We start from the raw sequence: 23,552 nt of genomic DNA, 5'->3' as shown, positions 1-23,552 counted from the left end.
AACAATTCTGTGTCCCTGTGTAACAATTCTGTAATTCTGTGTCTGTGCGAGTAACAATTCTGTGGCCCTAAGTAACAGTTCTGTGGCCCTCAGTAACAATTCTGTGTCTGTCTCTGAGTAACAATTCTGTGGCCCTAACTAAAGTTTCTGTGGTCCTAAGTAACAATTCTCTGGCACTCAGTAACAATTCTGTCTGTCCCTGAGTAACAATTCTGTGGCCCTAATAACGTTTCTGTGGCCCTAAGTAACAATTCTCTGGCACTCAGTAACAATTCTGTCTGTCCCTGAGTAACAATTCTGTGGCCCTAATAACGTTTCTGTGGCCCTAAGTAACAATTCTCTGGCACTCAGTAACAATTCTGTCTGTCCCTGAGTATGAATTCTGTGGCCCTAACTAGCGTTTCTTTGTCCCTAAGTAACGATTCTGTGGCCCTAATTAACAATTCTGTGTCCCTGAGTAATAGTTCTCTGTCCCTAAGTATCGTTTCTCTGTCCCCAAGTATCGTTTCTGTGGCCCTAACTCTGTCCCTGTCCCTAATACAGAGCGGTCTGCCTCTGTTCAATGACTGCAGGCAAATGAAGAATTCCAAAATGGCCGCTATTTATAGCTCGACCATTACACAGTGCTAGCTGGCTGGCTGCTGATTGGCTGATGCGATCACATGTCGTTGAGGAATGCATTATGGGTCAGCGCGCCTTGTCCAGACATCCCCGCTCCATCGCCGCACATGTCGCCGCCATTTTTTCCGATATTCGACTCGAATTCCACTTCGGCTACTTCGATTCACTCATCTCTACTCACAGACATTGATTACTTTTTTTGTGATGTGGGTCCAATCGTGAAATTGTCCACATCAGACACATCTATCGTACAATGGTTAGACTTTACATGCTCTGCCTTTTTGTTTTGATGTACTCTTGCATTTATCATTGGGACATACATCTACATTTTTACTGTCATTTTCAAAATGTCATCCTCCGCTGGCAGGAAAAAAGCTTTTTCTACATGTAGTGCCCACCTGATCTCTGTGTGTACATATTATGGGTCCATAATTACTATTTATGTGACTCCAGCCAATGAGAAATTACCTTCCGTAAACAAGTACACTTCTTTGTTGTACACTGTGGTGAACCCATTGTTGAATCCTATCATATACAGTCTGAGGAACCATGAGATTAGACAAGCTCTACATCAAATAGTTTTTGAGCAGAAAGGTACTAGAGAGGTAACATATAGGTAATATATAGTAGGTAGTGATGATCATGGGAGTTACTAGACCTTGACACACAAGGCATGTGCCCAGGTTCTTTAGTGTGTGCCCCAGCCTATCAGTTAATTTATATCTTTCTAAATTAATCTATTATTTCTTCTTTTTTATGGCAATCATAATACATTTATTTTTCATTTTAGTCATGACATCACATTTATGAAAATTATACTTATGGATGTTTAAGACTAATTTTTTAATAGGAAAAAATATTATATTTGTCTTAGATCTAATTTAAAAAAGACAACAAAAATTATAACTTCCCAAACCTCCTAATGATAACAGTATTTTTTTTAAACATAAAAAACTTCCAATGCACTGTTCCAAATTTACGCACAGTAAGTTTCAAAACACTTTATAGGTTGTAAAGAACTGAAAATTGTCATTTGTTGTGTTTGCAGCATATTTACTGAAATCAAAAGCTCTTTCAATCAAACTTTTAACAACATGTTAACTTTTTAAACATTTGAACCGGTCACATTACATTTTAACATAGGACCCCTTATTTGATAGCAGATCACAAGTCTTGCATCCATTGGACTTGTGAGTTTTTGGACAGTTTCTGCTTGAATTTGTTTGCAAGATGTCAGAATAGCCTCCCAGAGCTGCTGTTTGGATGTAAACTGCCTCCCACCCTCATAGATCTTTTGCTTGAGGATGCTCCAAAGGTTCTCAATAGGATTGAGGTCAGGGGAGAATGGAGGCCACACCATGACTTTCTCTCCTTTTATCCCTATAGCAGCCATTGATGCAGAGGTATTCTTTGCAGCATGAGATGGTGCATTGTCATGCATGAAGATGATTTTATTACGGAAAGCATAGTTCTTCCTTCTGTAGCAGGGAAGAAAGTGGTCAGTCATAAACTCCACATACTTTGCAGAGGTCATCTTTACACCTTCGGGGACCCTAAAGGGGCCGGCGAGCTCTGTTCCCATGATTCCGGCCCAAAACATGACTCCCCCACCGCCTTGCTGACATTGCAGCCTTGTTGGAACAGGGTGGCCATCCACCAACCATCCACTACTCCATCCATCTGAACCATCCAGGGTTGCACGGCACTCATCAGTTAACAGAACTGTTTGAAAATTAGTCTTCATGTATTTTTCTGCCCAATGCAGCCGTTTCTGCTTGTGAGCATTGGTTAGTGGTGGCCGAATAGAAGGTTTATGCACAGTTGCAAGACTCTGGAGGACTCTACACCTTGATGTCCGTGGGACTCCAGAGGCACCAGCAGCTTCAAATATCTGTTTGCTGCTATGTAATGGTATTTTAGCAGCTGCTCTCTTGATCCGATGCCTGGATCTGGCAGAAATCTTCCTCAATGTGCCTTTATCTGCACCAACCCGTCTGTGCTCTGAATCAGCCACAAATCTCTGAATAGTGCGATGATCACACTAAAGTTTTCGTGAAATATCGAATGTTTTCATACCTCGTCCAAGGCATTGAACTATTTCACTCTTTTCGGCAGCAGAGAGATCCTTTTTCTTCCCCGTATTGCTTGAAAATGGTGCTCTGCTTAATAATGTGGAACGCCCCCCTTTAGTAGTTTTTCCTTAAATTGGGCTCACCGGCCAATCTAATTATCACAGGTGTCTGAGATTGTTTTCAGTGATCAAAAGAGCCCTGACACACAATGCCATCCATGAGTTACACTGAAAAACAAAATATTTAATCTTTGTGACACTTAAATAGAATTTGCAAATTAATTTGGAACACGGTGTAGTGTGTGCCCCAGGCCGTCAGTTAATTTATATCTTTCTAAATTAATCTATTATTTCTTCTTTTTTTTGGCAATCATAATACATTTATTTTTCATTTTAGTCATGACATCACATTTATGAAAATTACAGTTATGGATGTTTAAGACTAATTTTTTAACAGGAAAAAATATTAGATTTGTCTTAGATCTAATTTAAAAAAGACAACAAAAATGATAACTTCCCGAATGTCAGCTTGCAGCATTTCCTTCTGGCTGTCATATGCAGTATATGTGTTGCTTATAACAGTGGAGTTGCAAGGTCCTTTTGGGTGTCAGTGAAGGCCAGAACACTACTGCTCAATTCAAGAAGAGTGAATTGTAGAAAGGGAAAGAGATGAAGCAGATGAAACACAAGATGTAAGGAGAAGATAGAGAGGGATGTGGCACGGAAGGCAAAAAAAAAAAATTTGTATCCACTTTTTCCCATAGAATCAGACAAACCCCAAACATTTCAGTTTAGGCACCCAGTTGTACCGCAGGTCTTTTAGGATCCAAGGAAGGTCCCTGGTATGGGTAAATGCTAATAATCTTCAGAAAAATGAAAAACAAGCTTCACTTCTCAAGGTGGCAGTAGTGTTTTATATGACAGGGAAGACTAAAAAATGTTGACATGGATGGTAAACACAAAAAAACAACCAACCCACCTTTCATGGTAGGAAATGTTTCCTGTGATCTAAAATGTCTCACAAAAAATGTTTTGCAGTGATTGGCAACTATGGTGAAAGGTGGGTGTTATCTAAAAGAATGTGTTTTTTATTGTCACACACCTTTGCTTTCGTAAGCACAGTGGCTAAATCTTTAGAACGTCCACCTGGCAGTACTAGAGTCATTGGTTCAAGTCCCAGAAACAGCACCACCTGACTGGAGTTTGCATGTTCTCCCTGTGCCTGCATGGCTTTCCTCCAGGTACTCCAGTTTCCTCCCACACTCCAAAGACATGCTGGTAGGTTAATTGGCTCCTGTCTAAATTGTCCCTAGTATGTGTATGTATGAATGTGAGTTAGGGACCATAGATTGTACACCCCTTGAGGGTTAGGGACCATAGATTGTACGCCCCTTGAGGGTTAGGGACTGATGTGAATGTACAATATATGTAAAGCGCTGCAGAAATTGACGGTGCTATATAAGTATTATAAATAAACAATAAAAATATTATTCATTTCAAATTGAGAAATGTACATTCACATATGCACAGCTGTATTTGAACAAATATGAAGACCAATGTTCCATCATTAACCTCCCTGGCGATATTCCCGAGTGTAGCTCGGGGTAAAGTTTCAGTACCAAAAGCGGTAACCCCGAGCTACACTCGGGCTTACCATGCGGCGTTGCACAGGGATTCCCTACAGCGCTTACCTTGTCCTTCGCTCCCGCGATGCGTCCCCGGCCATTTCCTCCGGCCGATGCCGGCATCTGGCTTCCGTGTTCTGGTCCCTGTAACGTCGGGACGTACGGGCGCAAAAACCGGCAGCAAATTTGAAAATTTAAAAAAAAATCACATTTTATTTAAAACGATTATTTCATAGCAAAACATTCCTGTATCAAAGTATTTCACATACATTTTGTCCCGAGTGCTTTGTCCGGCGCCCTGCCTGCATTTTTACCGTTCTTTCTGCCTGGAAACTTAGAAAAGTCCACGGCGTCCAAAAAGCGTCCCTTTAGGTCAAAATCGGTTTTAGACCGGCTAGAGAACAGCGATAGTAAATCAGAACCACTTGCAGAATTGAGTGAAAATGATTCGTGGAGAAATTCCTCATCAGACACTGAAAACGATTTTGCGACTTTGCTCAGCGATGTCCGAACTTGGCGCTCTATTTCACATTTCAGTGTTTTTGGTTTGATTATATTATTGAATTAAATTTATTATTATTATATTATTATTTTTTATGATTATTTATTAAATTATAATTTATGATTTCGTGTTTCAAGTTTTATCATACCCGGGATGTTTACTAGACTCTTGTTCAGACAGATTTCAGTGAGTTATTCCTAAATTACAGGCCTACAATAAAAAAATACATATTTCCATGCAAAAAAAGGACCGCTTTGAGCACCAAAAATCTGAAATAATCAGACCGCCAGGGAGGTTAAGCAACATGTCCCTAATCATCAAAAAAAATCAGCACAATCAAAAACAGTTTAGCAGAGAAAAATAAATCCCAAGATTTATACATTCTATGGGGTCTCCAAAGCACATAACAACAACATTGTTGATGCGTTTCTCAGATCACCTGCTGCCATTATTCTGCATCTCATGCATGTTTTCATGCATAGGATGTGGAAACAAGACTAAGGGACTCAACTATGCATGTGTAGCACCCTCCTAGTCAGCTAGGGGGAGCTAGACTTTAATTGTTAGTTAGGAGGGCTGAGTAGCAGCCTGGGTTTGATAGCTAGTAGGGTCAAATTGTGGTCAGAGCTGAGAGGCTCCGCAGACCAGGTCTCTGGAATTTCCCTTTGTTCTAGGACTTTGGAGAAAGATCTAGAAGTAGTGGGCGGAGGTGAGGAGTGGCTGGTCTGTACTCTTAGAGGATCCTGGCAAATCCCCAAAAGGAGGCTTGGCAAGGGGCCAGGACAGCCTTGAAGAGTAAGTGAGCCTTTTCAGCAACAGAAGAGTTGGAGTAGAGTTTGAGTAGAAGATGGAGAAGAAGTGAGGCTGGGGAGCAGGAGCCTGAGAAGGGGCCCAGATGGGATAGGGGCTCACCTCCAGGCAGGAGGACTTTGGAAGGAAGAAAGCTTGTAACTTCACTGTACCCTGAGAGAGGGCCACCTGTGTGGCGGGGAAGGAGCTGCCCAGCTAGAAGGATTGATAGCAGCCACTGACCCACCGGAAAACCTACAGAAGGCCTAAGTGAGTAGACCTGCACCCGCTGGGCAAGATAGGGGAAGGAGCACTCTTGCGGGAAACCAAATTAGCAACTACCTGGGACCATCTTTCTTTAATGTGGATCCCTTGCTCAGGGTTGTTATGATAGCTAGATGAGAGGAGAATTCATCTGGGCTCTGGGGTGCTACAATTTGAGACACTGGCTAGTTCTCCAAGAAGAGGACTTTGCTGTAAAAAACGTATATAGTTCCAGGAAGTTGATCTCGGCTTTACAGTTCCATTGGGCATCCCATACACACCTAGCCCTATCCAAGTTCTAAATCCCCTAATAAAACTGCAAAACAAAGCTCAAGGACTAGTTATTGTCTCCTGGATGTGGAAAATGTGTGTTGCCTGGCAGTGCAGGACTATAGGTGGATGCAAAACTTCAGCGAATCCTAAGGAGGTAGTGCTACGCTTGAAAATTTAGGAATTGGGGTGCAGAAAAGCAGTTTGTTCAGGATGGGCCGGAGAGTTGTACAATAATGAGTGTCTGAAGGACACAGTAAAGCATGGCAGAGATTCCTTGTAGGTTTGGGGCTGCATTTCTGCAAATGGAGTTGGAGATTTGGTCAGAATCAATGTTGCTCTCAATGCTGAGAAATACAGGCAGATACTTATCCATCATGCCATACCATCAAGGAGGTGTGTGATTGTCCCCAAATTTAATCTGCAGCAGGACAACAACCCCAAACATACAATCAATGTCATTAAAAACTATCTTCAGTGTAAAGAAGAACAAGCAATCCTGGAAGTGATGGTTTGGCTCCCACAAATCCCTGATCTCAACATCATTTAATCTGTCTGCGATTACCTGCAGAAACAGAAGGATCCGCAACATCCTACGACCACAAAAGATCTGTGGTTTATTCTCCAAGATAAATAAAAATATTCTCCTGCGCTACCTAATTAACCACTTCCCGCCTGTCCGTTTCTCAATGGCTGCAAGAATGCAGCCAGAGAGAAGGAGGAGTGATTGCTTTTACAGCCTTTATGAGTGTAAAAGCAATCAGTGTAAAAAAAAAAAAAATCTTCATCACCCCCCACAAGTAGTACAGTGTCACCATGGTGATACTGTACTGCTAGGGTTACAGTATGTAAAAAAACAAAAAAAAAATTACAAAACATAAATAACAATATAAAAAAATAAAATAAAAATGTAAATTGTTTTTTTTAAATTATAATTTTTGGTTATAAACTAATTTGGGTTATTTGTTTTAATAAAAAGATAACTGAATAAATTTGTGTATTTAGATAGAGATGGGTGTATTTTTAAAGGAGAATGAGAGAGATGAAATAACAAATCTTCTGTCGATGGAACACTGACATTCACTTCTCAAGGTGGACTCTATCTGACCCTTAAAATGTACTGGGGCACCCCACATTCCATTTCAGAGCTCTAGGCTTCCCACTCTCAATGAAACCCAATAAATATTTTTTAAGCGCGTCTAAATCTAAGAACAAAAATTGATTGCGTGGGAGCTTATTGGTCCTTCGTTATGATGGCTGCATTAAGTTTTAAGATTAAAACTTTAAGATTTTTTTCTTCATTTTCACCTGGTCTTAGGGTGACAACACTCACTTGCTGTGCTGTGTCCATGAATGAGCCGTGTTTTCGCCCTTTGAAATGAAAGCTCATTGGATTTCTATCAGATCGGCAACTATTTTTAACATTTATTGGAAATACACGACAAAGCACAATTAAAGGTAAATTAAACAGATAAAAACGGGATTCAATTAAATACTGATGGGCTGTAGTTGGACTAGAACATCGGCCGTTCTTGTGTTTGGTGAACAAACGAATGTTAAGAGTGTTCGGTGGGCTGTTTGCCCGCCACACCCTAAAATGCATTGCATCCTGACAGTGCGTTGTGATTGGTCAAAGCTTTGGCCAATCACAGAGCATGATGATGTCACAAGGGGATGGGGTGACCCCACCCCCGTGTGACATCATCACATTATTTAAGAACTGTCATCCTGGTGCAACTGTCAGAGCCAGCGTCAACAGAGTATTTTTTTAGGCGTGGAGGTGGGCATCATGATTGACATTGGATCTAATTCGGGGACATTTTTTTAATTTTTGTTTTTAGTAAATAACTTGTCAAAGACTGTCTCCTATCATGTCCACTTCAATTTTTCTTTTGGTAATGGGTAGCGGTGCCATGTACCCCATGCTCAATCACACAGGGGGGTGGGATCTGGGGTCCCTCCTTTTTAAAAGGGGCTCTCAGATTTCAATAAGCATCCCACCTGCAGACCCGCACAACCACTGGCCACAGTTGCAGTCCCCCTGCCCTAAAGCACCCCCCCCATGTTGAGGTCATGTGGTCTGGTATGGTTCAGGAGGTTCTCCCCTTCCTGACCTGCCGGGCTGCATGCTCAGATAAGGGTCTGGTATGAATTTTGGGGAGGACCCCTATGCTATTTTTAAGAAAATATTGGCATGGCGGTTCCCCTCAAAATCTATAATAGACCCAGAAGGTTTGGTATGGATATGAGGGCATGCTTTATTTTATTTTATTTTTTTTTTAATTGTTGGGCAATATTGGCAATTCTTTTTACATTCAGCTGTCAGCAGGGAACTCTACTAATAGCTGAAACAATAAAGAATCATACTGTGTAGTGAATTGTGCCCTCTGTTTGAAGCTCGCAGCTGAACTTTTGTTATGTTTGAATGTTTCACCATGAACCGAACAGGGTTTTTTCGGCCCATCAGAGCCAAACATACCTAGGTTTGGTTTGGTGCAAGGTCTGAGATTATTACCAAAGTTTAGATTCCAAATCCAAGCTCCATTGAAGTCAATAAGAGCTGACAATTGTAAATCAGTAATGGCCATTTCCTGGGCTAACAGGTAAGGGGGCAAGGGATTGTCAAAAAAGGCCTTGGAGAGCTTGGCAGTGGCCTGTAAGATATGTACCAATAAAAATAGCTAAAATACATGTATCATTTAGTGAGAAAGGGTCTTTTAAAGGTGGCTCAAAATACCCCATTGAAAGTTCCAAGGTTCTTTAAATCACATGCTTACATCCTCCAAGGCTCCAGAATAGCATCTGGTTTGCCTCCACTGCTCTTAGGTAGGAATCACAAGCTCACCACCCTCACGGCTCTCAGGTGGGTTGCAGTTTGTCCCAGTCCTCTTCTCCCCAAGGAATGAGAGACTTCTTCATCTGTCAGGAGAAAACTATTTCAACCCCTCCTCTTTAATTTTTTTCTGCTGGCAATTGCAGTTTATAGCAAGCCTGTGGTAATGACTACGTCTTTTAGAGAACTACACTCCCCACAATCTTCCATGTTTACTCTCAAAGGTCTCTAACAGTGCATGTCCTCACCTCGCCCTCTGGTGGATGGAGAGTGACTGAACATCAGCTGCTCTGTGTTCTGTGCAGCAGCTGTCTCTGTCACTGAATAAATACAGAATCTTCTGCTCAGATGTGAACAAGAGCAGTCTGTCTTGTAAACAATAAACTGACAATCAAGTAGCTTTCTCTGCCAGCATTGCAGGCTGGGGTTAAATTATTAATACTGGCCCAAGAGGCAAATGTTCCCATTGCCCCAGACTAGTCCCCTTCTCTTGAAACTACTTCATGCACCAATGTGGAGTGGTCCAGTATGGAAAATATTACACAACAGGGTTTATTTACGAAAGCTAAAATCAGGCTCACTTCTATATAGAAACCAATCAGCCTCTAACCCAGCATTTTTCAACCAGGGTGCCCAAGTACCCTGGGGTGCCTTGAGGTTTCCTCAGGGGTGCCTTGGCAAAATGTCTAAAAATTGCCCAAAACTTGTACACAAGCCAACAGGTGGATCAAGCCTGCTTAGTTACACAAAGCCACAGGCTTTCACTGTGCGCCATTACAACCTTTTTGCCACCAGTGTCCTGATAATCAATGACATCATCAGTTGATAAGGAGGATGTTAGTTGCCTGCGCAGCATCTTTTTTTGACCCTCCCCTGCCCCTCTCCATCAGTGCTGGGGTCACATTAGCTTAGTGATGGAAAAAAACTGAGGGAGAAAAGAAACAATGGAATACTAGTCAGTACCAGTGTGCAAAAGTGTATTTGCTTTGGAAGAATAAATTACCTCTGATGTTGGGTGTCGTACATGTGTGGATATCGCTGCATTATATAAAACTATTAGAATAGCTTTTACATTTTAGAATGGGGTGCCTCAATACTGTCCATCATTTTAAAGAGTGCCTTGACATTGTCCATAATATTAAAGGTGCCTTATCTGTAAAAAGGTTGGGAAACGCTGCTCTAACTTCAACTTGTTCAATTAATCTTTGGTAATAAAACCTGGAAGCTGATTGGTTTCTATGCAGAAGTGAACCTGATTTTGCACTCTCCAGTGCAAAGTAAATCAATCCCAATGTATAATAAACACTAGTAGGACTCGGTTAGAATTGTTACAATCAGAATGTGTGAGCCCCAATCTTTGCTGAAAAACTAGACTGGGACCCATAGATTTTCTATTTCTATGTGTATTATGGAGTTTTCTGTTTTGCTAGTCTTAATTAATAAAATAGGAATAAAATAATAAGAATGAATCAGTAGTTACTCCAGAGACTTCTTTTTACACATGGCTCATTAGTGGTAAATACACGGCTATGTCAACAAAGGCTCAGTAGATACTATTATACAGAAGGAACGATGATAGAAAACCCAAAGGACTTAATAATGTATGTAGGAAACTATAAAATGACCTTAGATAATTGATATCTGTAGACTGCAGATGTTCATGAGTGATATGCGTTACTCAAAAAGGTAGGTAACTCTGCACAGCTTTAGACCAACCAATTATCCAAATATCAGGAACCCGTCTACTCTTTTAAAGAAATGTACAAACCAAACACCTATATCTCTTCAAAATTCAAAATGTAAAAGATTTACTGATTTAAGGTGTAGAAATAATACTGGATTCAAAATGTGCAATGTAACTCAGGGCAAGGCCAAAGGGTAGGCAGTAGAGGCAGCTGCCACGATCCAGCAGAAGAAGGGCTCATAAAGTTTGGGACTTCCAATCTATGCTGCAGAAATAGTTCACGGCTCATGGGAACCCACATTGGATTTTTATTCTTGGGTACTAAAGGACCACCTTGTCCCGGGACTGACTTGTCTGCAAGCAATTTGGCTTCCCAGTGTTGATATCCAGATGATAAATCCTATCTGTACACTAACTGGATGGGAATAAATGGTTTAGTGGACATCTTCCCACCATCCAATAAAACAAATATTGGTTAAATGGCTTCTGTCAGAAACTAGGCTTACAGTGAGTCGGGGGGCAGTAATACTACATGGTTTGTAGGATTGTCGTTGGCAGAGAGAGGTGTAAATGGCCGCCAGGCCCTATAAATTCTTTGGTTGTCTAGTATGAACTACATGTTTGGGATCTCCAAAAAGTGACTCATTGACGTCATTGGCCCAAGAGATTGTGATAGCCACTTCATAGCCTTCACTTTTTTTGTGCTCTAGCTATATGTTTGGATCATTGCCATGTAGGAATGTAAGTCCCATTTGTAGCTTCTGGGTGCAAATTTCCCTCCAGTATGCTGGTAATGGGCTCCATTTACAAAGCGGTATTTTCCTCTTTAAAATTTGGGGTAAAATACTTAATAGCATTTTTTGCAAATGTTTTTGCAATTCACGAAAAAATTGCTGGTAAAATAATGCACCTGGTATTTCATCAACATTCATCAATACTATGCAGTATTTATGTCATGAAACCATTTTATCTTATGTGATAAATAGTGGGATGGATACAGTGGGGAAGGATTAGAACCCCTGTCAGATTTTATTGCTAATAAAGAGGTAAAATGGTTTAAGTACGCCAACTCACTAAGTCAGTGCGCTCCCTGCAGCAGATGTATTCATACAAAAGTAAGAAGGTGACTAGAATACCAGTTAAAGGGAAACTGTTTTCACAGGACACACATAACAATGAAGTTAATTTAAGAAAATACAAAATATCTTTCTAAGTGTGAAATATTGAAATGTAATGAAAGTATATAAATACCTTTCTTTTACATCTTTTTTATTGGTGGAAGGTGGAAGAAGGATATTTGTGTGAATTTTTCCTTCTCTTTCAAAATTTGACATTTAGAAAGATATTTTTGTATTTATTTAAAGCATACCTAAAGGATAGTTTTGGATTGTGTGGAGAGGATTGACCAATCAGTGATCACATGATCGGAACCTCGCACAGAGGTCCCGTACGACGATCAGTAGTCCACTGTGTCCTTATGGGTCCCAGCACATTTTAGAAGAATTAAAGAAAGCACAAGTATTTACACCTTAAATGTCTTAAGGGAATGGGATAATTTACACAAAAATAGGAAATGGGAATTCAATTCTATATTAATGCCTCTCGTAAATTCCGATTATTTCCCCCCAGGAAAGGATGAGATATCAGGTAGATGGTTTAAAAGGGAAGATATCCAACTGAGAGATGTATTGGATGAGGGGGAATTGAGACCATTTAAAGAATTAAAAGAGAAGAAGGGAGAAAGTTTTATTGGAATAGACGAGTGGAAATATCATCAGTTAAAATGTTTTATTGGAAAACTACCAAAACCCCTGAGATTAAAAAAGGATTGGAATAGGTTTGAAAGGTTGTTAGAAACACGTAGAGATGGGAAACACGGTATTGCTAAAGTTTATAGAATACTCACAGAATTAGACACAGACACAAAGTTAATTTTTATAACGAAATGGGAAAGAGATATGGAGGTGGTGTTGGATGAGGACCAACAGAACAAGATGTATAGATTGATACACGAGAATGTTTGTATGAGAGACGTGGAGATTAATTATAAATGTTTGACACGATGGCATATTACACCGAGTATTGAGCACAAGATGAGGAGGGAGAATTCTAAAATGTGTTGGAGAGGTTGCGGGGAGGAGGGCACGGTGTTTCACATATGGTGGCAATGTCCGAAAATTCAGGCTTTCTGGAAGACAATAGTGAACTCAATAGAAATAATAACTGGAAATGACATAGGGCTGGACCCAACGATGTGTCTTCTACATAATGCTGGGATCTCAGTAAATAAATATAAAGAATCAGGCATATGGTACTATCTAAACGCTGCAAAGGGGTTGATACCCAAGTTCTGGCAAAAAACAGAGGTGCCGAAGGAGGAGGATTGGATCAACAGAGTAAATCAGATAAGTAGAATGGAAAGATCTTACTATATGCAGGAAGATAGGATGGGAATATACTATACAAGATGGGAAAAATGGGAAAACTCAGGAATGAAAGAGAAGTATAGAAAACTATAAATTAAGATACTATTGTGCCTCGAGAGAGTATAGAACGTGCTAAGTGGAGGGAGGGGGAAGGGGGGCGGGAAAGGGCAGGGAGGGGAGGGAAAGAAAAGATTTATTAGAAGGGGTAAGGTAGAAATGTATGGGATATTTATATGTATTGTTACCTCTTCTTTTGGAATTTTTTGTAATAATATGAAAAACTAATAAATATTTAAATTAAAAAAAAAAAAAAAAAAAAAAAAAAAAAAAAAAAAAGTAGTCCACTGTGTCCGGAGGACACAGCGGGCACTGGATCGCGGTGCTGCGCGCTCCCGGGGAGTGCGCACAAGCAGGGGGCGGGGAGGCTATTTATAAATGGCCACCCGCCCCTGCACTGCCACCGTCTGGCCGTTTATATACAACGGCTGGACGGGAGGTGGTTAAATACTGCATGCCTGAATCACTGCTAAATTACTGCATGCATTTGATTATTTATTTCCTTCTGTGAATTGACTTTAATGTCTTTTCATGCGGTATTTACTGAGCGTTTCAAGCATTTTGCAGTACATACCGCAAAACAGTATAGTGAATTGACAGTTTCAGGATCGTATGCAACAGTTAGGGAAAATGTGTCCAGACACCTGAATATCGCATGAAATCTTCTTTTGTGAGCAGAGCCCACTATGCTACATTCATCTTGCCATGGATTGTGCCTTAGTTCCCTGTGTAGCTCACATAACCCCCAAACAGCTAAGATTGTTCTCCATGTTGTATGGTAGGGATTGCAGCACACAATTGCAGCAGAATTATGCCACTAATTCAGATTTTCATTTTGTGGGCAAACATTCATTCAGAGTCAAGCACAAATCATTCACGATCTTCCAAAATGAAAGTTGTTTGCAAACAGCCATTTATGTTTTGCAATGATTACCACAATCAAGCTGTCATGGTATTGAAAATCACAACAGTACACCGGGCCCTTTTGTGCCTTTTGGTCTCTTTTCTCCTCTCTTTTTAGGCTGTAAAAAAGAATTCTTCTTACCTCAATAGTTTCAGTATGCATTGTTTCCAATTTTGTGTTCCAATTTAGTATTGTTAAAATCTGTCCCACATTTTATTATTCAGTTTTAATATTGTATTTTAGCTAATCACCTGATCTTCCTTTAATTACCCTGACATTTTAGTCTGTTTGAACCAGGGGCGGACTGACAATTCATGGGGCCCCCGGGCAATAGAGGATCATGGGGCCCCTGTGTCCTTGCCCACATTCAAAGCACACCCAAAAAAGCCTAGAAAAGGTACCAGGGGCATTTCATGGGTCCCCCTATTGACCCCGGGCCCTTGGGCAGTGCCCGGTGCTCGAATGGTCAGTCCGCCCCTGGTTTGAACTGTTGGCCTTTTCCATATTGATGCTCTTTTCTTTAGTAGATTATCTCATGCTATGTGTTAGTTTTGTCATACTTACCAGATTACTATCATTCAACTAAAAGTAGGATTGTATTTTTATCATATTGTGAATTTCTGGTTTAAGAAAAAGGCCAGCATTGCAGTTTAATTATCTATTTATTAGCTGCCTTAAAACAAAAATATTTTCCATTTTTTATTAGCTTTTAAAAATTTGTTAGTTTTTATTATCTTATTTGTGTAACATTTGTGGTCCATATAAAAAAGAAAACATATATTTAGTTTAATTTTTAAGCATTTTAACATAAACTAACATTATAGTATTTTTTTTTGTGATAATAAGGTAACCTATGTGCCACAAAGTTCCCTTTGGCTGCTGTACATTCACACAGCACATTTTTTTAGGAATAGATCCCATAATATCACAGAAAATAGGTGCAGCGCTAATAAATATATGAATATATATGATATATACTGTATAATACAATATCAGCAAGTGCAGAATGAATATCACTTAATGGTGATTATTAGTGACTGAACAGTTCAAGGTGATAAAATCGTGTGGATCCTGAGGGATCACAATTTCAGGTGCACGGGTGTCTTGATCCAAAAGTGATGGATGATGTGATTCAAATGAATGAAATACGCACTCACCAGAAGTGCGTTTAAAATACGCAATATGAAATTCCTGCTTCATCAAGCAGTAAGTAGGTCATCTGTTTCCAGGTCAGATCACATCATAAATCACCATCCAGGCACATCAGCGTGTAGGATTCCCTGGTCCGTTAGCATGTATCACCATAGCTGATACATAAGCCCTTTCTCCCTATGACTATGTGCATCGCACGAAACGCGTCAGAGGGGCTACAGCAACTGGACATCTGACCACCGCAGGTGGCAATCTGGAACACATGATGGTGATACATGCTAACGGACCAGGGAATCCTACACGCTGATGTGCCTGGATGGTGATTTATGATGTGATCTGACCTGGAAACAGATGACCTACTTACTGCTTGATGACGCAGGAATTTCATATTGCGTATTTTAAACGCACTTCTGGTGAGTGCGTATTTCATTCATTTGAATCACATCATCCATCACTTTTGGATCAAGACACCCGTGCACCTGAAATTGTGATCCCTCAGGATCCACACGATTTTATCACCTTGAACTGTTCAGTCACTAATAATCACCATTAAGTGATATTCATTCTGCACTTGCTGATATTGTATTATACAGTATATATCATATATATTCATATATTTATTAGCGCTGCACCTATTTTCTGTGATATATATTATATTGGAGGTTTTTATGGTTACCTTTTTTGGTGTTCCAGCAGCTTGATTTCTATTCTCTATAGCTAAAGGTGGCGCTCGCTTAGCACCTTCTTATTAGGTCCCATAATATGCACCAAGTCAGTGCAATATTTCCTTTTTTTTCTGTGAAATAAGGCACTCTAATTTTTTAATTTTTTTTATTCTTGATTATAAACCTGGCTGCTTTCTCCCTATTTAATAGCCACCTTGTAAAAACACTTACATACTGTGGAGTGAGTCTGGACAATATTTATGGCTGTGAAATAATCAACTGTAATTTTTATTAATCATTTTTAATTGTATCTTTAAAATGTTAATTATTGTATTTTAAGATTTGTGTTAACTATAATGTATAAGGCAGCTGTTGCTGAAAGTCTGATCAAGAGCTGCCTTTATGGTCCCAGAAATTCACTGCTTTATTGTAATCTCTTCCCCCCCCCCCAAAAAAAAAGGAAAACACTTTAACCTCCCTAGCGGTATGATTATGTTCATATTTCTGAGCTCAAAGCGGTACATTTTTTTGCATGGAAATATGTCATTTTTTTATTGTAGGCCTATAATTTTTAGGAATAACTCACTGAAATCTGTCCGAACAAGAGTCTAGTAAACATCCCGGGGATGATAAAACTTGAAACACGAAATCATTAATTATACTTTAATAAATAATCATAAAAAATAATAATACAATAATAATAAATTTAATTCAATAATATAATCAAATCAAAAACACTGAAATTTGAAATAGAGCGCCAAGTTCGCACATCATTGAGCAAAGTCGCAGAATTGTTTTCAGCGTCTGATGAGGAATTTCCCCCACGAATCATTATCACTCAATTCTGCAAGTGGTTCTGATTTACTATCGCTGTTCTCTAGCCGGTCTAAAACCGCTTTTGACCTAAAGGGACGCTTTTTGGACGCCATGGACGTTTCTCAGTTTCCAGGCAGAAAGAACAGTAAAAATGCAGGCAGGGCGCCGGACAAAGCACTCGGGACAAAATGTATGTGAAATGGTTTTTTTTTTTTTAATTCAAATATTTATTAAATTTTCATATTTATAATTAAATATAAAAAGAAAAAAGAGGAACATGAAAGAAGAACATAATACATTTCATCTACATTCTCATATAATATTCTTACTCTTATTCTCTTTCTATTACCTCCTTTTTCTTCTTTTCCCTTCCCTCTACCCTTATACCCTACCACATCCCTCCACCCTCCCACTCTGCATTTTTCTCTTCCTTCTGTATAAAGTTAAGAATCTTCTCTTAGCATTACTTCATATATACTCCTTTGGTGTACAAAATCTTCCCATTTCTCCCATCTCCTATTATATATCTCCATCTTATCTTCCTGGATATAGTATAGTTTCTCCATCCTACTAATCTGATTTACTCTCTCTACCCAGTCCTTCTCTTTCGGAACCTCCAAGCTATGCCAGAATTTAGGTATCAAACCCTTCGCTGCATTCATAAAGTACCATATACCCGAGTTTTTATATTTATTCACTGGTAAATCTGTTTTATGTAATAAACACACTTGTGGGTCTAATCCTATCTTTATTCCTGAGATTTTCTCAATTAAGTTGACCGTTGTCTCCCAAAAATTTTGTATCCTTGGGCACCCCCACCAAATGTGAAACCATGTACCAAACTCTCCACAGCCACGCCAACACTCTTGTGTTCTCTCTATACCCATTTTGTGCTCCACAATTGGTGTAATGTGCCATCTTACTAAACTCTTATAGTTTACCTCCACCTCTCTCATGCTAATGTTCTCGTGTGTGAGTCTATATATCTTCCTCTGTTTATCCTCATCTATCTCCACTCCTAAATCCCTTTCCCATTTTGCTATATAGCTTGGTTTTAATTCCGTGACTAACTCGGTAAGAATTTTATAAATTTTTGCCGTGCCCCGTTTTCCATCTCCCCGTGATTCCAACAACCTCTCAAACAAGTTCCACTCCTTTCTCCCTCTTATGGGTTTCGGAAGACCCTCAACAAAGTGATTTAATTGGTGATATTTCCACTCATCAATCTTAATAAAAAGTTCCCTTCCACCTTTTTTTAAATCTTTCAATGTTTTCAACTTCTTTCCGTCCATAATATCCCTTAGTTGAATGTCTTCCTTTTTGATCCATTTTCCCATACTCCCCTCAATACCTGGTGGAAAGTACTCCATATTCCTTAGTGACATTAATTGTGAATTAAAATCCCAGTGCATATACTTGTGTAAATTATCCCAAACCTATAAGACATTCAATGTAAACACACTCGTGGTTTCTTTTAAGCCTCTATATTGTGCTGGTGCCCATATGTTTCTACTCAGGTCAACTCCACTCAGATCATTCTCTATCTTCACCCATCTTTTCCCCCTTATATTGTGTGTCCAATCATAAATTCTTGTTAAAATTACAGCATTATAATATCTCCTAAAATCTGGCACTCCCAGTCCCCCTCTCTCTTTTCCTCTACTTATCAAATCATACGATATTCTAGATTTTTTATTTTTCCATATAAATTTTGTTATCATCTTTTTAATTTCTTTAAAAAATGCTTCTGGGAGTTTTATTGGGATCATTTGATATTTATACAAAACTTTGGGTACAATTATCATTTTTATCAGATTTATTCGTCCTAACCAGGAAGGGATTCCTCCTCCCAATTTCTTCAATTCCTCCTTAATCTCGTTTAAAAGGGAAATATAATTTAATTTATACAATTTTGAATATGAAGCAGTAAGTTTAACTCCTAAGTATTTTATCTCTCTATCTCTCCATGTAAAAGGGAATTCTTTTTTTATCTTTTCTTTCTCACTATTCGGGAGATTTATATTCAAGATCTCGGTTTTTGTCGGGTTGATTTTTAGATTTGATATTTCTCCATATTCTTTTAAGCTTTTTATTAAGTTCGGGAGTGTTATCCTAGGATTACCCACATAAAACAACAGATCGTCTGCAAAAGCTGCCACCTTATGTTCCGTTTCCCCTATTTGTATTCCCTTTATATCTACGTTCTTCCTAATTGTTTCTAGTAAGGGTTCCAATGTTAACACATACAATAAAGGGGACAGTGGGCATCCCTGTCTAGTCCCATTTGACATCCTTATAGGTGCAGATTTTTCACCATTGACCAAAATAACCGCGGATGGCGTTTTATACAATTTTCCTATCCATTCCCTCATTCTACTACCTACCCCCATGATCTCTAGGGTGTCCATCATAAAGCTCCAGTTTACTCTATCAAAAGCTTTTTCAGCATCGATCGAGAGAATCACTGCCGGGGTTTTCCCTTTCTTAGCTTTCTGGATCAACAACAGAGTTCTAATTCCGTTATCTCTACCCTCCCTCCCTGATACAAAACCAACCTGATCTCCCTGGATCCATTCTGGCATTAAGTCTTTGATCCTATTTGCTAAGACCTTCGCATATAACTTTGTATCTACATTTAGGAGTGCAATTGGCCTATAACTTGAACATTGAGTAGCATCCTTCCCTTCCTTGTGTATAAGTGTTACATGGGCTTGTAGGGATTCCTGTCTAATCTCCATTTCTCCCCCCAAGGCATTCATATATTCCTTCATCTTTGGTATTAATAATTCGCTATATTTTTTATAATACCTCACGGTGTATCCGTCTGGGCCAGGACTTTTCCCCACCTTAGTATCTTTTAGTGCTATTTTTATTTCCTCCTGTGTGATTTCTAATTCCAGGGATTTCAATAGATCTTCATCTATCTTTGGTAGTCCTGCATTTTTTAAATATGCCTTTCTTTTTTCTTTGTTCTCATTTTCACTATTATTTACTAAGTTTTGAGACTTAATATTATACAGCTTATTGTAATACTCCTTAAATACCTTCCCAATCTCTTTAGTAGAGTGAGCCATTTCTCCCTTGGGGTTTCTTATTTTTTCTATGTAATTTCTATTTTTCTTTTTTCTCAGGGCCTTCATTAAATATTTTCCTGGACGATCTCCCCATCTATACCTCTCCGCTGCAACTTTATTGAGTACTTTCCTCCTCTCTTCTTCCATTAGTATCTCCAATTCTTTCTTCTTTCCTATTATCTTCTGTCTTATCTCACATGTTATTCTATTTTTATGGATCTGTTCCAGGTCATTTATATCTTTTAAGAGCCCTGTCATTATCTTACTCCTTTCTCTTTTCTTTTTTGCCCCTAACGCAATCAATATACCCCTAATATATACCTTATGGGACTCCCAGACAGTGGCCATTGAAACATCTCCTGTTTCGTTCTCCTGAAAATATCTTTCCATTTCCCGTCTGATCTGCTGATCAGTCTCTTGATCTAATAGAAGGGCCTCGTTTAACCTCCATCCTACCCCTCTTGTCAGTTGTCTCCCCCATCTTACTTTCATTATAACTGGGGCATGGTCTGAGAGAGTCATTGTCTCTATTTCTACTTTAGCCACCCTCTCAATAAGTTGATGTTCTACCATTATATAGTCCAGTCTTGAATAAATCTCGTGTGCATTAGAGAAGAAGGTATAGTCTTTTTCCTTTCCGTGCATTATCCTCCATATATCCACTAGTTGACCCTCATATATCTCCTTCTTCAAGATCCTCATAGACCTACCTCCCTCTCGTTGCACACGAGATGTTGTATCCATCTGTGGATCCAGACATAAATTCAAGTCTCCCGCCATTATCAGTCTTCCTTTTTTAAAGTCCCTCAATTTTCTTAATATCCCTTTCAGGTATACCTCTGGTCTCTTATTTGGGCAATAAATATTCGCTATTGTGCACTCTATTTCCTGTAATCTACCTTTCAAAAACAAGAATCTCCCCTCAGGATCTGTCTCTCTCTCCTCCACCTCCCACCTTACATTTTTAGCGAACCCAATTGCCACCCCTTTGGCTCTCTTAATTGGGGAATCTGCATAGAACCATGTTGGATAATTTCTAGTATTTAATTTGATATTTGACTTAATCTCAAAATGCGTCTCCTGTAAAAAAACTACCGAGGATTCTCTATGTTGTAACTCTTTAAATAGCTTAAATCTCTTCCCAGGACTATTCAACCCTTTTACATTATATGTTATAAATTTTATATCTTCCATAATTCTTGAATACATCTCATCCCTATGCAGAGTATTTTTAAAACCTTCCCCCTATACCATCTTTCACCCCCTCCCCCCCCACAACCCTCCCTCTTCACCTCCCCCCTCCCCAGCATCCCCCTCCCCCCTCCCCCTTCGACAACCCTCTTATCCCTCCACTCTCCCCCCCCAACCCCCCCCCCTCCCAACAGGCCTATTTTTTGCCATCTAATCCTTTGTGAGCTTACTGTCACATTTGGATCTTAGCCCTGAGGTAGAACTCTAACCTTGTACGGTTCACCGTCCCTCCAATTCCCTCAATGTTCCCCTTTCCATCCCTTCTTTATTCTTTCTTCTAACTTGCTGCCATTGCTCTTTTCCCTCGACGTTTTCCCCTCCCTCTACCTCCCAACCTGGAACCCCTACTCTTTGAATGTTAAGTTTGTCAAAAAAGTCTCTCAAATCCTCAGGAAATCTCAGGTATGCAGTAACTCCATTCTTCCATCCGATTAGACACATTGAGCCGCTCCATCTATACTGTATATTTTGTTTTTTCATCTGTTCTATTAAAGGTCTCAGTGATCTCTTTCTCCATAATGTCTCGGGTGTCAAGTCTGCAAAGATTTGTATATTTTTTCCTTCATATTCAATATTATATCTTCCTTTTATCCTCTTCCATATTTCTTCTCTCTCTCCAATTTTATTAAATTGAACCACTACATCTCTCGGTCTCTCTTCCGCCCGATCTCGTTGGGCCTTTCCTGATCTATATATATTGTCTAATATGAATGTCTCTGTTCTAGATCTACCCATAATGGAGTTTAAGATTTTTTGTATCGTCTCTCTTAAATCTTTATCTTGTGTAAGCTCCGGAATTCCTTTTATCCTGAGATTATTTTTCCTGTGCATGTTACCTTGTATCTCCAATTTATATCCCAGTTTTTTCTGTTCTTGCCTAATCTCTAATATCTGATTGTTCAGTTCAGAAAGAGTTTGAGCATGTTTATTGATTTTTTCTTCTGTATCTTCTACTCTAGTCAAGAGATGTCCCAGATCTTTCCGAATAATTCCCATTTCCTGTTTAATTGATTTTTCCAGATTTCTAAACATTTCTGCCATTTCCTTTTTATTTGGGATTTGTAGTTCTCCTTCATTTTCTTTTAACTCTATTTCCCCTGATATTTGTTGGTTATTATCCATTTCCACTGGAGATCTGGCGCTTTTATCCATACTGTTCTCCATTATACTTTTTTCACCTGCCCCCTGAGTTCTTTCTGGGGTCACATTACCTTGAGATGTAAATTTTCTAATTGTTCCTGATTGGGCGTGTTTGGGGGCATTCCCTTTACTATTTTTGCTCTTCATATTTTTAAATGTATCTGGGTTCTCCTTTTAAACTTTAAGATATATGCTGAGAATAAGTCCTTTAGGTGAGTTCTACTTTCTTCAACCTATTTGGTGGTTCCCCCTTTTTCTCTATATATATTTCTTCTGCCACGCCAAGAAGCTATCCATGAACAAGTTTAATACATAGTCCAGATACTCTCACTCACCCTCCTTCCAGCTGCTTCATTCCAGTGAGGCTGTCAGCATTCTGGTGTGGCTCTGCTCCTTTTCCCTTCGACTAAGGGGGGGGAAGGGGGGGGAGAGGGGGTAGAAGAGGAGGGGGGGGAGGTGGGGGGGGGGCTTCTCCGAGTCTCTTTTCTTCTCTCTCTCTCCGTTTCACTCGTGGGTACCGACAATCATGTGGATCTCTCTACCACAGCGGCTTCGGTTTCAAAGAAAGCCAGCCGTTTTTTTCTCTCCTTCCTCTCCTGCTGAGTCAGAAAATCGGCGTCTCCCTCTGATTCAGGAAGCCAGCCGGCTTCTCTGTCTCCCAGTACTGCCCTTCGGCGGGTCACGTGACTGCCTCCCGTCACCCGCTCTCCCAGCAATCACAAGCGAGAGGTTCCCTGCCGTCTCACCGTCCAGGACTCCCGCAGCTCCGTCTCCTCCGCTTCACTCTCGGGACCCCCCCTCATCCGTAAGATCTTAGTCGGGGACTTTAGCAGCTTCCATTGGGAACATCAAGGGAGGGAGGGCGGTTATCCTGCTCTCCGCACTCACATCGCCCTCTCTCACACCGCCACGATTAGGCTCCTCCTCTTTTTCGTATGTGAAATGGTTTGATACAGTAATGGAATACTATCAGATTTTAGTGTATTGAGTGAATGTCACTTTTAAAATTTTTGAATTTCCCGCCAGTTCCATCACTCGCCCGTCCCGACGCTCGCAGGGAAGGGAACCCGGAAGACGGATTCCGGCATCGGCCGGAGGAGATGGCCGGGGACGCTGCAGGGGGGATATCGCAGGAGCGCAGGACAAGGTAAGTGATCGAGGGATCCCGGAGCAACGCTGCAGTGTACTCCCGAGTGTAGCTCAGGGTTACCGCTTTTGGTACTGAAAGTTTACCCCGAGCTACACTCAGGAATACCGCCAGGGAGGTTAAACCCAAAAAAGTGAACCTTCATTCTGATAAATAAAATGCATCTTAGTTGCAAATTCAACCCACTGCATTACAGGCCCTCTCTGACATGACATGTACAGCAGGAAAGTCTAGTACCTAAAGAATATGTAGAGCCATTTA

At 39.9% G+C, this 23,552-nt stretch overlaps 1 pseudogene; it reads left to right on the top strand.

Moving 5' to 3' along the window:
• Nucleotides 1-23,552, top strand: part of LOC149452559 (olfactory receptor 10C1-like) — a 32,129-nt pseudogene that overhangs the window by 3,046 nt on the left and 5,531 nt on the right.

Source organism: Staurois parvus, unplaced genomic scaffold (genome assembly GCF_062004578.1).
Source record: "Staurois parvus isolate SC_StPar_1 unplaced genomic scaffold, SC_StPar_1.0 ptg000470l, whole genome shotgun sequence".
In the NCBI taxonomy this organism is placed as follows: Eukaryota; Metazoa; Chordata; class Amphibia; order Anura; family Ranidae; genus Staurois; species Staurois parvus.
This window is presented reverse-complemented; position numbering and strand designations above follow the sequence as displayed.